General features: G+C 43.2%; 1 protein-coding gene across 1 annotated transcript in view; it reads left to right on the top strand.

The window, feature by feature from the left end:
• Positions 1 to 15395, top strand: part of ASAH2 (N-acylsphingosine amidohydrolase 2) — a 126112-nt gene continuing 110717 nt past the window's right edge. The window contains exon 1 of the mRNA XM_027111913.1: positions 1 to 1246. The gene's annotated coding sequence lies outside the window, so the exon portion shown is untranslated. The remainder of the gene's footprint in view (positions 1247 to 15395) is intronic.

Genomic DNA, 15395 nt, shown 5'->3' with positions numbered 1-15395 from the left:
TTTAATCTGTTTTGAAAATCTCTGTCTTGTAATGGGTATATTTAGACCTTGGACATTGAAACTATAAAAGATATATGCTTGAATTTATACCTACCACATTTGTAACTCTATTCTATTTGTTACATTTGTACAGTATTTTCTGTTTGTTTAGTCAATTGCTTATTTCTTTTGATGAGTACTGTTTTTAGCTTTGGCTAAAATAAGTTCTAAATATTTTAACTTGGTGACCCAAAGCATTCTTCCAGTGTGAGTAGGAAATAGCAAGCGTTATTGTTCTTTTATTCTTTTAGATATTCCAATCCACGTTAGTTGTAGCAAGAACTTCAACCAGGATATTACACTTACCTTTATTTCCCAACTAGAGTTTTGTCCAACCCCTCTCTCGTGAATTTCGTCTAGGATGCTAGTGCTTGGAGAGACTTAGTAAAGCACATTCAAATACAAACCCAGGGTAGTTCCTGAAAGGATAGGAATCACTTAGGTCATCGTTAGAGTAATCTAACCTAGAGACATCCTGATCCTAACAAGCTGCTCTAGTTCATACTTTCTCAACTAGAAACCTTTAACAATGTGACCATCTACCTTTCTGCCGTTTTGGAATGAAAACTGTGCAACTGTGAAAAGTATGGACTCTGAAGACCATAGTGGACTGTGTATGTACATGCTTGTGGGAACCAGAAAGCTTTGGGGAGTAGATGTAGAGGAAAATAACAGCTTCAAAGGAAGTGCCTTCTCTTTAGGAAGTAAACTAAGCACTCCTTTCTGTTTATCTTTTGTACTAGGTACTCCATAAACGCTTGATAGTTGAAAGGGTCAATGAATGAGTGGCTCCACTGTTTTATGAAGAGTGAGAATAGTTGTCGAGGGGGAAAAGAGAAACTCCAGGAGAAGATATGGTGTATCAATAGGGGCATGGATTGGGGACTCAGATGTGTTCAAGTCCCAACTCTGCTGCTTATTGGCAATGTGTGCCTTGGCCAGTTTTCTCTGAGCCTCGGTTTCCTCACTTGTAAAATAGGGATGATTTTACTTATGTTCTGGTGTAATGTGGGGCAGTGATGAGGCATGCATACAAGTTAAGTGCTCAGTAAACAACCACTGTCATTCTAGAGAGGAAAGTGAGAGAGATGAAAAGAAGACCCCTGCGGAGCCAAGAAAGAAGTCCCAGTCAATGAAAAGACTGACCCCACCGTAGAAAAACTGGAGAAAAGCCAAGCACAGACTCAGCCTTTATTTGAACTTCTGAGTGAGTATACTTATTAGTAGTCTGAACCTATTTACACCTTATTACCTTTGGTAAGATACTTGGTCTAGCATTCTGAACATCGGATGTGCATGCACAATGGTTGCTAGAGAACTGGTCGACTCATGAAATAGCATGACACAGTCTTCTTCGGTGATGAGCCAGGGCAGCAGAGACATGCATGGCTACCCTGATCTGTTGACACTTGGTGTCTGCTCACCAAGCCAGCTCTGTGTTGTCATGTAGAGGAACCAGTATTGTTTGAATTGCTTTCTGCTAATAGTATTTATCAGCATGAGAGGCGAGGGGAAAAGGAGGTTTCGGTCAAAGTTGTCTGTCTTTTATACATTCTTTTTTTAATGAAGAGCCTGTGACCATGGAAAGGCATGTATCAGGTTTCCCATTGGGATGTGTAGCAATACTCCCTGATATTTTAGGATGGTTCAGGAAAAAAAAAAATTATTTTGGAAAAAGCGTGATCTGACTTCAAATGAATGTTTGTTTTGACGTCGTCTCTGAAATCATTGGCTTTGAGGGGTTTTGTTTGTTTGTTTTGTTGGGTTTTTTCTCTTTTTTACTTTTCTTTTTTGGCTCTGAATTCTAAGAGGCCACAGGCTTATGGGAAGTGTGTTCATTACGAGCCTTATTGGCCAAGGGAGACTTCTGACCTCTGGCTGGTTTTAGGCTCTGACCGGGACCCCTGGCAGGGGTATGAAGTGAGGATACAGAGTGTTTGCAGCACAGACTTCCTTTTTGCAGCAGGCAACAACATTACAACTGCTTCAATGAGCCTTGCAGGCTCCCTACCAGAGGCGGGCAGATGAAGCTGCAGGCGTTTGCTAGCTCCATTTCTCCACAGGCTCCAGGGATGAACTTGTAAACGGCTTGAGAGGAATCGTGTCCAATTAGTGCCACTGGCGCATGTGTGCTCTGGAAGCATCGCTGGCCCGATTCTGGAGCGCGTTCCTGAGCTCGGGAGCTGGCACCAGATGACTCCACGGAGCTTGTCTCCCTGCCCGCTCAGCTTGCAGCGGACATTCAGAGCCCTCAGGGCCAAGCGGCTGCCTGATGAGCTCTCCCCTGGGGCTCCTAGAACAGGAACTGAATCTGGGAACAGAGCCAGAAGGTCTTGTTCCCTCTTCTTGCACAATCCTTTGCACCAATGGCACACAACACACAGCAAAAGCTATATGTTTCTTCCTTCAGGAGAGAAAATGTCAGTGCGTTCAGCACATGCAACCCTCCCGTGCTATTAACATTCACACAAGTGTGAATTCAAACAAAAAGTCACCAAAATTAGACTGGAGGGGAGCAGAAATGTCACTTTAACACATGGTGAGTATGGAGAGCTGTGACAATTTGGCTTCCTGTAGATCTGGGCTATCGAAACAGGCTTAATTTCTCAAGATGTTCAGGGCTTAATCACCAATTAAAATCAGTAACAACAGTGCATTTGTTCAGGCCCTAGGAGATCCATTTTCTTCTTGAGAATGAAGGGGGCCCAAATCCAGGTCTTCTCATTTGACAAAAATGATGAGGAATGGATGGCAATCTTCCTGCTGCTAAAAGGAGGTCAGAGCAGGAAAGGCAGCCAAGGTAGCCAGAAAGACCTGCTGGCTTCTGATCTGATTTAGAGCAGCTTGTCTTATATGCCCAGGACTGAAGGGAAATGAGCTAGTGAAATCCAGACTGAAGCCCAGGGGACGAGAGTCACTTGGTGGTGGTCCCTGGAAGGCAGGGGAATGTTGGGGACTGGAGAGCACAGTGCTCTCTGTTTCACAGTTCTCTCTTCCCTTTCAGTTTTTTTTTTTTTTTTTTTTGCGGTACTTAGGCCTCTCACTGTTGTGGCCTCTCCCGTTGCAGAGCACAGGCTCTGGACGCGCAGGCTCAGCGGCCATGGCTCATGGGCCCAGCCCATGTGGGATCTTCCCGGACCGGGGCACGAACCCGTGTCCCCTGCATCGGCAGGTGGACTCTCAACCACTGCGCCACCAGGGAAGCCCTCAGTTTGGGTTTTATGTGGGGGGAATCTAAGTTAGGGAATACACACACACACACACAAACACACGTGCGCACGTGTGCATGTGTATATAAATCCAGCATTCATATCAGTATATTTAAGGCTCTAATAAATCTTCCCCTTAAAGAAACCTACTTAAATTTCATTAAACTAATATTTTCCAAATTTATTTGGCCTTGAGACCCTTTTTATACAAACCCTTTTCCTACTAACGTTCTATCATGAAAAAAGTTGTGTACACTAAATTGAGAATTTCACGTTGAGAACCTCTAGAGGCACCACCCAGTTTATACTGTAATTTTTTTAACTTGCCATTTCACATATCAACCCATTTGTCTATATTTTTATCTATCAATTACTCTTATTTTTAAAAATTCATTTCAAAGTAAATTGCAAATATCAGTTCACTTCTACCTAAATACTTTGGCATTCATATCATTAACTAAAATTCAAAATTTATTCAGTTTTTTTTTCGAGGTAAAATTTATAGATGACGAAATACACAAATCTTAAGTGAATATTCACTGATTTGACAAATGCGTGGACCTATGTAACCTACTGTGACCTAGAACATTACTATCTTCCCAGAAAGTTCCTTTATGTCCCTTCTCAGTCAATCCTGGCCGGCCTTTCACTCTCCCACTCCCAGAGGCAAACTCCTCTATGTACCCTTTTTCCACCATTGATTTTTTTTTCCCACCACGTGTATGGCTTATTTCACTTTGCGTAACGTTTTTAGATTCATTCATGTTTTCACGTGTATTGGTAATTTATTCCTTTTTATTAGTGAGTAGTATTCCATTGAATAAATATACCACAGTTTGTTTATCCACTCTTCTATAGATTGATATCTAGACTGTTTCCAAATTTTGGATATTATGAGTCAAGGCAGGTAAGAACATTCTTGTATGTGTTTCCTGTGTGTGTGCGTGTATGTGTACACATGTGCCTGTATGTACAGACATGCCTCATTTTATTGTACTCACTTTATTGCGCTTCACAGATACTGCTTTTCTACAAATTGAAGGTCTGTGGCAACCCTGCACTGAGCAACCATTGGTGCCATTTTTCCAACAGCTTTTGCTCACTTCGTGCCTCTCTGTCACATTTTGATAATTCTTTAAATATTTCAGACCCTCCACCAGCAAAAAGATTAGAGACTCGCTGAAGGTTCAGATGATGGTTACCATTTTATAGCAATAAAGTATTTTTAAATCATGGTGTATACATTTTTTAGAAATAACACTATTATTGCACACTTAATAGGCTACAGTATAGTGTAAACATAACTTTTATAAGCATTGGGAAATTCATGTGACTTGCTTTAATGGTCTGGAATTAAACCTCCAGTGTCCCTGAGGTATGCCTGTATGTATATCTGTTTCCATTTCTCATGGGTAAATAGCCAGGTGTAGGATTGCTGGGTCAGGGTAGATGTGTGTTTGATTTTATAAGAAATTACCAGACCTACTTTTGGGAAATTTTTCTTGCTCTTAAAAAGGGACCCAAGGATGAAAATACTCCCTTCCTCTTGGCAAGGTTGTGTCTACATATAATGCCCAGAACTTCTGCATCTCTGAGGACAAAACTGACATAATGTCATTGAGGAACGGGGTCCTTAACGATATTACTGGACGCTGAAGTAACCAGTTCTGGGGCTGCCCTCCTTGGAGTTTTTATGTGAGTTAATAATGTCCTTATTATTTAAGTCAGTTTGAATCCGAGATACTTTAAAAAAAATTGAAAGAGGGAAACTATTTTTAGAAGATTTACCAAAGTATTACATACATACAGAAAAATATACACAGATTAATTTTCACAAACTGAATGTACCTAAGTAGCTGGCCTCCAGGTGGAGAAGCAGCATTACCAGTAACAGGGGCCTTGAAGAGACAGGGCTATATCACACACTAATTAATTAAAATTAGATGTGAAAAAAAAACAAAATTGGAGGCCCAGTGGAGTTCACTGGTGAATTCTACCAAACATTTCCGGAAGAAATTATACCAATGCTCCACAAAGACAAAATAGATACCCCCATTAGAAACCCCTCACTCGATTGGGATTGACATGTATACACTAATATGTATAAAATAGGTAACTTATAAGAACCTGCTGTATAAAAAATAAATAAAATTTAAAAATTAAAAAGAAAAAAAAAAGAAACCCCTCACTCCTCCTCAAGTTCTCTCCCCTGGCTTCTCTCTCTCCCCCAAACCTCCTCTTGCAACCATTGGCACAGGTTTCTCTTCTGTATTCTCTCTCCAAATTCCTCTCAGTTTGCACACTTCATTCAGCAAGGCAAAAGCCTTATCGTTAGCTAAAATAGTAATCACTGAATCTCCCCCAACTTGTCCTGGGTGTAGGGTGAGGGAAGTTGGAGAGGAGGTGAAATTATGATGAAGTGACCCCGCAAAGTGCTTGTTGTCTCCAAGGAACAGTGAAAAACTAGGGGTCAGAAAATGAGTTGTGTCACTTACCAGCCACATGACTTTGGATGTGCTGCTACTTGAGCCTTGGGTGTTACTTGTGAATATGGTAGATTAATGGTAGCTACTTCACAGGGCGGTTTTGAGGACTGAATGTAAAGGGCTTACATGTATTCAGGGGGTGCAGTAGCAAGGGTCATATTCTGGGGTTCATGGGATGACTTCTTTCCAGTTTCTACCCTAAGCAGGAAGGGATTCTTCCCAGGAAACACTGAGCTGCAGCACTGAAGATCACTGGTGTTGCAGAAGCCGCCTGCAGACTCAGGTGGGCCCACTTGCTAGGGTTTGAGGGCAAGGGGTTAAGGTAGGACTTATGAAGGAAAGCATGTTCTTTTCCAGAAATCAATCAAACTACAAGAACAGCAATTAGAGTAAACTTTGAGTAATTATATATGATCACTGAATGAGAATAATCTACAAATGCTATTTTTGGCCTTTGATATAGAACACACCACTCCTGAACTAATCTCACGTGAAAAAAAATATGTGGTGGTGGAATCACAGAAGACAATTAGCCAACTGTAAATGAATAACAATTTGGATGGATCAGAAAAGACTCAATGGTTAAGGCTTCTCTTCTCAGAGACTGACCTTTAAAGATACTTAAATTAATTGGATATTACATTATACACCAGTATTTCCCGAAGTTCATCCATTATTTGATAGCTGACATGATTTTTCCCTGTAACTATTTATCACTTGTACTATTATTTAATTAACATTTTTCTTGCAATAAATTCCTTAAAAATTGCTTTTGCCTGACTCTAATTCATGGCAAAACCAACTCATAACTATCAAAAGTGCCCACTTTGTACCACTTGAAAACCTATCACCCTCTGGGATAGACTTTTGTCTATCATTATCTTTGCAGCTATTAGATCACTTCCGACCAATCTCCGCAAGTCATTTTCATAAGGTCTTGAGCTAAAGAATCCCTCCAGAATGATTTTGCAGAGATACCCAATGCTTGATTCTCTTTAACCAAACCTACTTCTCTCACACTCTTCCCCATCTCAGCAGAGGTCAACTCCACTCTACCAGTTCTAGAAAACTTTGGAATCATTCTTGACTCCTATTTTCTCTCTTATCCATCTAACCCCACCAGGAGATCCTGCTGGCTCTGCCTTCAAAACACATCCATGTTATGACCACTTCACATCATCTTCACGTCTAGCTTTCTAGTCTAAGCCTCCAAATCAGTGTGCTTCTAAAACTTGTGCTTTGTGTGTGCTTTCGCATAGCATCCAGGTGATAGATACTAGCGTAAGCTTTCTGAAGCCCAGGTCATGCCATTGCTCTGCTCAAAACTCTCTAATGACTTTCTAATTCAGAGCAAAATCTCAAGTCCTTACCTTGATCCCCAAGGCCCTTCCTGACCTCCACACCCCACATCTTGACTGTATTTCCAACTGCTCCCTCTCCTGCTCTCTCTGCTCTCTCTGCTCAAGTCACCCTGGCCATCTTTTCTTCCTTCATCTCGTCAAGCACACTCTTGTCTGGGGACCTTTATGTTTGCTGCTTCCTTTTTCCTAGCATACTTTTCCCCCAGGCGTAAGTAAGCATGACTTCTACTTTCTTCCCATTTCCTTCAGGTGTCTATTGAAATATCACCTTATCAGAGAGGACCCTTCGGTTTATACTGTATAAAACAACCTTCTCTCACCTCTTAATGTGCTTTATTCTTATTAGCACTTATAACCTAATCAATTTTATTTAATTTTATTTTTTGTTTGGCCGTCTCCATTGAGAATGGAAACATCAGGACTAGAAGGACTTGGCTGTGTTTACTACTCTATCATCAGGGTCTAAAAGATTGCCTGGTAAATAGTAGGCACTTAATAAATATATGAATAAATGCTGGGTTGGATAAATACTAGCAGACCATTACAGTCAAGATTCTGATGCCCAGAAAGAACAAAACCGGGTAGGGAACACTCCCTCCTCCAGCCCGTGTCCCTCCACGTTACAGTTACAGATATGATTCATGTTACATAGGTACTGTTCTTATTAATTAACAAATCCATTCATTATTACATAAGGTGCTCCAAAGAGATAGAGTGGAGCAGACAACTCAGAAATTTAAGTGGCTAGAATGGTCAGAGAAAGCCTCTTGAAAAATATGGAGCCTGTCTTGCGCCCTGAAGGAGGGCATTCCAGTTATGTTTGCTACATAACAAATAATTCCAAACATAGTCACTTAAAATGACAACTGTTTTATTATGGCTGATGGTTCTGTGGGCCAGGAACTTGGGGAGAGCGTGGCTGGGTGATACTTCTGTTCCGTGTGGCATTGATGGGGTTCACTCCACAGTATTCAGCTGGCGGATAGACTAGTTTGGAGTCTAACACTGATTCGCTTGCATATCTGGTACCTTCGTGGGGATGGCTGGAAGGAGTTCAGTTGAAACTGTGACTGAAGCATCTACCCAGGGTCTCCCCAGTTTCAGGATTTCCAGACCTCTTACATGGTGAATCAGAGTTCCGTCAAAAGCCAGACAACAGGCCCAAAATGGAGTCACTTATGCTAAACCCCTTGTCACCAAACCGAGTTAACTTACAGTTTTGGCTTTCCCAGAAATTGAATCTTAAAGCAGCTAGTCAGAAATTACCTGATCATCACTAGTTAGGTACTCTGCCTGATACATGCCTACAGTCCTTTAAAGGAGAGTAACCTGGCAATAACCAACCTGCTTGTTGGCCTCTTATAATTTCCTGTTCCTGCTCCCTTCTGCCTATAAGTCTTTCACTTTGTACAGCTCCTTGGAGCTCCTTTCTGTCTGCTAAATGGAATGCTGCCTGATTCATGAACCGTTGAAGGGAGCCAGTAGGATCTTTACAATGTACTCAGTTGAATTTTGTTTTCTTAACAGTTCCAAGAGTGAGTGTTCTAGGAAACATGGATGCTGCATGACTTTTTGTGACCCGGCCTCAGAAGTCACATGGCTTCACTTCTTCAGTCTCTACTGTCAGACACAAGCAGTGAGTAGCCTGCCCAGATTCAAGGGGAGATGACATAGATCCCCACTTTTCCACGGATGACTTGTCAAAGGACTTGCAGCCATGTTTTCACACTGCCTCAGCAAAGTGTGACTCCGTTAAGTGGGGAGTAGTGGGAAAGTGTTCTGAGCGAGGGGAAAAGTTTGAGTAGGGGTGAGATAGGACAGGTACATTTAGGAACCATAAAGAGACCCATGTGCCCAGAGTGGGAGACAGACCAGGAGAAATGTCAAAGACAAAGATAAAGGAAAGGGTGTGGGCCGGGGTGAGTTTGAATACCTGGTTAAGGAGTCTAGTCTTTTCTCTGTAGACAAGTGGTCTTTATTTTTTTAATTTTTTCTAAATTTATTTATTTATCTATTTTTGTCTGCATTGGGTCTTCGCTGCTGCACACGGCCTCTCTCTAGTCGTGTCGATGGGCTTCTCATTGCAGTGGCCTCTCCTGCTGCGGAGCACGGGCTGCAGGCGCACAGGCTTCAGCAGTTGTGGCGTGTGGACTCAGTAGCTGTGGCTCGCGGGCTCCAGAGCGCAGGCTCAGCAGCTATGGTGCAAGGGCCCAGCTGCTCTGCGACATGTGAGATCCTCCCGGACCAGGGCTGGAACCCGTGTCCCCTGCATTGGCAGGTGGACTCTTAACCACTGCACCACCAGGGAAGCCTGGCAAGTGGTCTTTAAACTGTTTTGCTTACATATCTCTAAAAGAATTTTGAAAAACACATTTTTAAGGTTTGTCCTCCAGTTCTTTTCCTCATAATTTAAAAGTACAGGCATACCTCAGAGATATTGTGGGTTCACTTCTAGACCACTGTAATAAAGCAAATACCGCAATAGAGCAAGCCACATGAACTTTCTGGTTTGCTGGTGCATATAAAATTTATGTTTACACTATGCTGTAGTCTATTAAAGTGTGCAACAGCATTATGTCTCAAGAACAATGTGTATTCCTTAATTAAAAAATACTTTATGGGGGCTTCCCTGGTGGCGCAGTGATTGGGAGTCCGCCTGCCGATGCAGGGGACACGGGTTCACGCCCCGGTCTGGGAAGATCCCACGTGCCGCGGAGCGGCTGGGCCCGTGAGCCATGGCCACTGAGCCTGTGCGTCCGGAGCCTGTGCTCCGCAGCGGGAGAGGCCACAACAGTGAGAGGCCTGGGTACCACACACACACACACAAAAACATACTTTATGGCTAGAAAATGCTAACCATCATCTGAGCCTTTAGTGAGTTGTGATCTCTTTGCAACAGTAACATCAAAGATCACTGATCACAAATCACCATAACAAATATGATCATAATGAAAAAGTCTGAAATATTGTGAGAATTACCAAAATGTGACACAGAGACAGAAAGTGAACAAATTCTGTTGGAAAAATGGCGCCAGAGTCTTGCTCCTTGCACGGTCCACACAAAGCTTCAATTTGTAAAAAACACAACATCTGCAAAGCACAATGAAGTGAAGCACAATAAAATGAGGTATGTCTGCTCTTACAAAAGTCAGCAGCTCTCTCTAGGTGGTCATTCAGGCTGATGGAGGCTGTTCAATTTCTTCTTCCCATAACCTCCAAGGTCACTGTGGATATCTCCCTCCAAATCTGTGCCTGGAAGATCACACATGGGGAAGGTTTTATAGGCAAAGAATGGAATTGGTGCATATCACTTCTGCCCACTTTCCATTGGCCAGACTTCGGCTCCATGGCTATTCCTGACTGCAGGGGAGGTGAGGAAGAAGAGAGGAATAGAGATTTTGTGCAAGAACTAGCGGTTCTTGCTACAGAGCATATGTAAGGCATTTGGCTCATTTGCTGGCAGACAGTAAGCATTCAGCATAGTAGCTGCTGCTATTGTTACAATATCACCATTATTATTATTACACATTCAGTTTACAGGCTGTGTCTGAGCACAGATGGATTCGCACTGCCTTTGCTGGAGCTTACAGGCCCCTAGGGTGGAGGCAACTTCAGGCAAAGGAGGCCCCAGCGCCTTGGAGCCCAGTTAGTAGCTAATAACCCAAGCTGGCAACTCTGCAGCTGCAGTCAGTGGGGAGAAGAGGGAACTCTTGCAGTAAATCCCTAACGCCAGATTCCCACACAGCTGCGTGTCGATTTCCTGCCTGCCTGCAATAATTCATTTCTGACCAAACGCCCCTCCCTGTACCACGCTCTGTACTCCTCCTCCGTGCCTTGCACCTGCCTTGTGCTTCCGTGTGAATCCTGGGGTGGACTCAGCTAGAGCCTGAAGGAAACCAAGGACTTGACCTTAGGCTGGGGAGCAAGTTTTTGCCCCATAGCTGCTAGTTCAAGGGACCTACCGATAACTAGAAAGCGGCACTGGTTTCCTTTAGGAATTCGAAGTTCCTGTACTTCCTGCATGTGACGTGGGTGCAATGACATGGACTTCAAAGATCTGATCAAACATCAGAAATCTTTGATTTATTTTCCCTGCCTTTGATACCTGCTAGTCTGGGCCTCAAAGGGTTAGAAGAGTGAACAACATTTTCTCTAAGGATCCTAGTAACCATGTGATGAAAACTGAGGCACTATTGCAGGAAACTCATGTTTGGTTTAGCCTGGGAAGGACACCAGGGAAAATGTAAACACTGTAAATGCTTCCATAAACTACCAAGGTGACTACGTGTAATCAATTTTCTCCGTCCGGTTACAACCTTCCTAGGAAAGAGGGGGCATCCCCTTGCCCAAGCTGAACTCATTTATCCAACAAGGTCCTAACTTACATCTCTGTGCTGATTTGTCCTGCAAAGCCTCCTCTGAGTGGTGTGTAGTTGATGTGGTCGAGGAAAAATTTCATATTTTCCAAATCAAGTGGGAGAAGCAGGTCAGTGTGAGGTAATGAATGATCCTTCCTGGGCTGCGGTGCCAGGTACAAAATGGCGAGATGAGCTCCAGGTGTGACCTTCCAAGGATGGTGCGGGGCTTCAGCCCATAAGCAGGCTCAGCTGGGGTACGTCCTGCCCCGTGCGTGAATCAGCACGTAAGCAGTTAAGTTGGCGAGCCTTGGCTTCATCGGTAAGAGCATTCAGTGCCTCCAAGCGTTAACCTGCAGCCCTGCTCAGAACAGGGGCTGAGGATTCAGAAGCGTCCTGGCACGCGGGCTTGAAGGAGCAGTGACATGTGGCTTTGAACAAGCAGCTGCCCCAGCAGATCTGGGTACGTAGCTCTGCTTTGATTGATAGTGTTTTGTTTTCTCCCGAGAGAACAAAGTGATGGTTGTTCATGTTTGCAAACAAGATCCCTTTGACACTGAAAAGGAACAGATGTTTATTAGCTGCTATTTATCATGAAAAAATGTAATAGGGATGGAGGGGGCCAGGGGAGCAGATTCTTCCTACTCATTTACATTTCTGATTGCAATGGCCGAGTTTCTTTAATTTTATCTGAATTCTGATGCTGTGTTGTCAGGTCATTTGAATGTCATGGTTACAGTAATTCAAAGGGTATCTTTTGGCTGATCTTTCTGTAAATCGTCATATCTACATTCAGAGATATGGATTGAGTTTGCAGAATTATTTGTCAAATTGATGAAGCCAAGTGGCAGAAATCCACTTTCCTACCTTATTTTGGAAAGCAAGATTCATATTCTTAGGCTTAAAGAACAAACTTCTGCAAATTTACCATATGCCTGAGTGAGAGCAGTAGCATTTGAATATGGTCTTTTTCTTTCCTACAGCTTGACTTTCATCTCAGGTGTATGCAGCGTGATGTGAAATAAACTTTAGAATCTCAGTTCTCTTTTTAATGAGTCTTATCTGGATCACCTGGGCCTTTCCATCACTTTCGGTGACTTTCTCTATTCTTTTGATTTTAGAATAGCTGAGATTTAGAGTAGCTTAGAATTACTCCAAAAGCTTGGATTTGATTGAATTTCCAAGGATATAGGAACTTAAGTTTGGCTGGGTCTCATCGCATCCCCATTCTGGCACTGCAGCAACATCTACCAACTGACCCCGATGACCTTTTCCCCAGCTAGCATCTCCTGCAGGTTTAAAATAGGGGGGTGCTGCTTCTCAGGCTTAGACTCTACTTAACAAGTTAGTGCTTCCCAGCACAGTGTTCAAAACTGGTCTTTAATCATCTTGGAATTATCTAGAATATTTCCTCCCCGGTGCCCATAGCTTCTCCTATATCCACCTGGATTTCCAACCCATGGGAGGCTCCTTTTGGTAATGAAAAAATGCAAACACTACCTTAAAATTTGGGTAGGCTGTCAGTCACTAATACCTTCATGCAAGTCAGTTTAGTGCCTCTTTAAAATCACTCTCCCTGAAGTAAAGGTGTTTTTCCAGACTGAAGGAAAGGTGGTGAGAATCAGGAATTTGAAGCTTGGATTCTGAAGGTGGAGAGAGAGGAAAATCTGGATGGGCGCTGCAGTAGCGCCCAAGGAGGCCAGTTTGAGAATCCTGAGTCACGGGAAAAGGGCGGGACCCAGAAGGCATTGCTCACAGTGGTGCAGGTGAAGGTGCCTGAAGCCTTCAGGGTCACCTGGGCATAGTTAGAATCTAAGGAATTAACTTCCAGGTGCTCAACTCCCATTTGAACCGCTTCCCAAGAAATTTTTTGCTGGAGGAGCCATATGAGTTCTGCTTCAGAAATAAAGAGAGACTTCTCACTCATCTGGAATCTCACTCTGGGCTTACAGTCTCACTCTGGTCCCAAGGTACACAGAAATCTCCTGGGCATCACACACACGGATGACTTCAGAATACGTTGTTCCAGAGGGAGGGCCCGGTAAGAGCAAAGCAAGCAGAAATGGACCACATCTCATTTCTCTAGGTTTCAAACTCATGCCAAAGACTGTGCCTTGTTTCTCTTAGAGCTGCAATTAAGGAGTGAGAAGGTTATCACGAAGGCAAAGTGTATGTATGAATACATTGATTGGAACTGAAACTGAAGTCTGATATTTTTTAATAGTAATTCTGGTTTGGTTGCCTGATTTGATGACGAAGTTGGTTTGACTAATTAAGGTCTGTGGATGTTTTCTGTAAGTTTAACATGCTGATTCTGCTGCTTAAGCTTTTGGCCAAAATAAATTTAAAATGTGTACAATATATAGAAAATTGGAAAATACAGCTTTTCCAAGTATTTTAGCATATCAAATCTTTAGATGGTACCTTTTTAAAATGCACAAGGGAGTAGAAAATGCCTTTAGGGGTTTCAGGAGCAAAAACCTGTGAAGACCACTGGAGTGTATTATCCTTGAGGTGAGATGCGCCTGCCTGAGAGCGAGTGCCTTTGCCCTCAGGTGGCCCCAGAGTCCACTCCTTGTTTTGTGCCTCTGCATCTACTTCCCGCCCCCAACTTCAGGATCCTGCAGTTTCCATCACTCAGCCCCCGTACCGCTGCCTCTGTGAACCAGCTGGTTGATACATTTGTGTTGAGTAGTTGCCTAGTGATTTGAAGATAGCGTGTAAATGGCAGAACAAAACTTTCATGAGGCGCAAGGGTTGAAGAAGAGGAGGGTTTACCGGGCATTTTTTGGGATCACCTCTCTCCTGCGTCAGGGAGATGAGGTTGGAGCCACTGGAGTAGAAAGATGTGAATTCAAGTCCTGCGTCTGCAACTGACTAGCTCTTTGAACTTCCTTGAGCCTCAGTGGCTTCGTTTGTAAAACTGGGATCCTGTGCATGAACCTCTGGGATGATAGGATGGGACTCGAACAGTAAATTGACACCCACTCATTAAGTAGTAGTTCCAAGGTGGAGGAGTGTAGAAAGTTTAAGGGGAAGAAATAGGTTAAGTCCTTGACTCTGTCTGGGGGATCACTGTGATGAGAATTAACAACTTTTTAGCACCCTGCCGTTTACACAGAAATATACACTTCCTCTCTGTATTGCTTCCACAATCCTGTGAAGCAGATTCTTTTTTTGTTTTTTTTCTATTTTTTTGAATTTTTGAATTTTATTTTTTTATACAGCAGGTTCTTATTAGTTATCCATTTTATACATATTAGTGTCTGTATGTCAATCCCAATCTCCCAATTCATCCCACCCCCACCCCCCACCACTTTCCCCCCTTGGTGTCCGTACGTTTGTTCTCTGCATCTGTGTCTCAATTTCTGCCCTGCAAACTGGTTCATCTGTACCATTTTTCTAGGTTCCACATATATGCGTTAATATACAATATTTGTTTTTCTCTTTCTGACTTCACTCTGTATGACACTCTCTAGATTCATCCACGTCGCTACAAATGACCCAATTTCGTTCCGTTTTATGGCTGAGTAATATTCCATTGTATATATGTACCACATCTTCTTTATGCATTGGTCTGTCAGTGAGCATTTAAGTTGCTTCCATGACCTGGCTGTTGTAAATAGTGCTGCAGTGAACATTGAGGTGCCTGTGTCTTTTTGAATTATGTTTTTCTCTGGGTATATGCCCAGTAGTGGGATTGCTGGGTCATTTGCTAATTCCATTTCTAGTTTGTTTGTTTGTGGTACGCGGGCCTCTCACTGTTGTGGCCTCTCTCGTTGCGGCGCACGGGCTCTGGACGCGCAGGCTAAGCGGCCATGGCTCACGGGCCCAGCCGCCCTGCGGCATGTGGAATCTTCCCGAACCGGGGCACGAACCTATGTCCCCTGCATCGGCAGGCGGACTCTCAACCACTGCGCCACCAGGGAAGCCCCTCCATTTCTA

The sequence above is a fragment of the Aethalodelphis obliquidens genome, unplaced genomic scaffold (assembly GCF_003676395.1).
Source record: "Aethalodelphis obliquidens isolate GAN/ISIS:26980383/991018 unplaced genomic scaffold, ASM367639v1 scaffold11, whole genome shotgun sequence".
Classification (NCBI taxonomy): domain Eukaryota; kingdom Metazoa; phylum Chordata; class Mammalia; order Artiodactyla; family Delphinidae; genus Aethalodelphis; species Aethalodelphis obliquidens.
This window is presented reverse-complemented; position numbering and strand designations above follow the sequence as displayed.